The following is a 1,821-nucleotide window of genomic DNA, read 5'->3' as shown; positions in this document are numbered from 1 at the left end:
AAAAAAAAGTTTTAAATGAAATATAACAGGAGCTTCCTTTTATGCCACACTGCACTAAAGACTTCAAAATGCATTATTCCATTTTAGAAGCTTTTAATTTATAAGTAAAACATTCATGGGTTTCTCTAAGATGTCCTGAGGATTCCTTCCGCAAATAACTATTTAACAGGTACAATTGACAATTCTGCCAAGCGGGATTCCTGTTGCTAATGTGGTTTCCCATATTGTTGTGTAGGAAGCAATCGTGCCAGCAGCTTCAGAGCCGACCATGGAAATAGCAGATCTCACTTACACCTACACCCCACAAATCAACAGGGATCACTCCCCTTCTTTCATATTTGTAAAATGGAGAAGCAGATGATTTGTGTTGCTTGAGGGGGTGGAGATAAAAATTCTCCAGTTATTTCTTGCACATCACACTCATGAAAATGGTTTCAGGAAACATTTGAAGCTGAAATGAATAATTTTGGGTATGGAGCTTGGTCTCTGCTGATCTCTCAGGAAAGGTGCATAATGAGAAGGCTTTTATTTTTTACTTTATTTTTCCTTTTTATCTCATATTCCTGGCAAAGTATTTCAGAGACTGAGGATTAATTTATTGCTGAAAACCTGTTTTTAGTCATAAGACACAAAGTATATTTATGTGCATTCTCAATGACTTTTTAATGACAATAATCTTGTAGATTAAAAAGATGGCAAGTTAAATCTCTACTTTCTTTTTAATTAGTTATATTTAGAGGTCAGTCTTGGAGCCCTGGTGTGGCGCTGTGGGTTAATGCATCAGGCTGCAAAGCCGTTTGAACTGCAAGGTTGGAGGTTCAAGCTCACCAGCAGTTCCTTGGAAACCCTGTACAGGGTCACTATGGGTCGGAACCGACTCCACAGCACTTCACATCAACAGAGGTCAGTGCATTTTTATATATCTTTATGTTTTGCTAAATGCACACCCTTTAAGGAATAATTTCTGATAGCTTGAGCAATATGAGAATTCCAGTACAAAATGTCTTTCTCACCAAATCCTTTCAATGATTTTAAACAAATTAATCATTATGCTTTAAAAGTAATATTAATTTGTAGCTCAGTTTCCACCTATACAATTTTATCTTTAACATAATCATTTGCAAGTTTAATGAAAGTCTTTTGCCAGTCTCAAAATACATAAAAAGTGTTTAATTTTCAGCTAAGTCTCAGATTAAATCCTACCGAGATACACTTCCTTTTGTTATTACGTACAGGGTCGCTATGGTTCGGAACCGACTCGACGGCACTTCACAACAACAACAACAATGTTGAGTTGGTTTAGACTCAGAGCAACCCTATGCACGACAGAAGGAAACTCACCCCTATACTGTACCATCCTCAGAACTGTTGACACATTTCAGTCCCTTGTTGCCAATCCATCTCATTGGGGCCATTCCCTTTTCTGCTGATCCTCATTTTATCAAGCATGATGTTCTTCTTTGGGAATTGGTCCTTCCAAATAACATGTCCAAAGTATAAGAGATGGAGTCTTGCCATCCTGGGTCTAAGGATGCACTTCTTCCCAAACAGCTTTGTCTGTTATTTTGGCAGGCAGTGATCATTTTAATATTATTTTTACCACCGAAACTCAAATGTACCAATTCTTCTACAGGCTTTCCTATTCATTGTGCAATATTTATATTGAAGTGCAGTTCATACTGAAGGGTCTTCCTTATTCATTATCATGCATATGAGGTTATTGAAAATACCATGGCTTGGGTCAGGTGCACCTTAGTCCTCAAGCTGACAAATGTGCTCAACACTTTACAAAGGTCTTGTGCAGCAGATTTGCCTAATGCA

This window comes from Chrysochloris asiatica, unplaced genomic scaffold, assembly GCF_000296735.1.
Source record: "Chrysochloris asiatica unplaced genomic scaffold, ChrAsi1.0 scaffold00028, whole genome shotgun sequence".
Classification (NCBI taxonomy): Eukaryota; Metazoa; Chordata; class Mammalia; order Afrosoricida; family Chrysochloridae; genus Chrysochloris; species Chrysochloris asiatica.
This window is presented reverse-complemented; position numbering follows the sequence as displayed.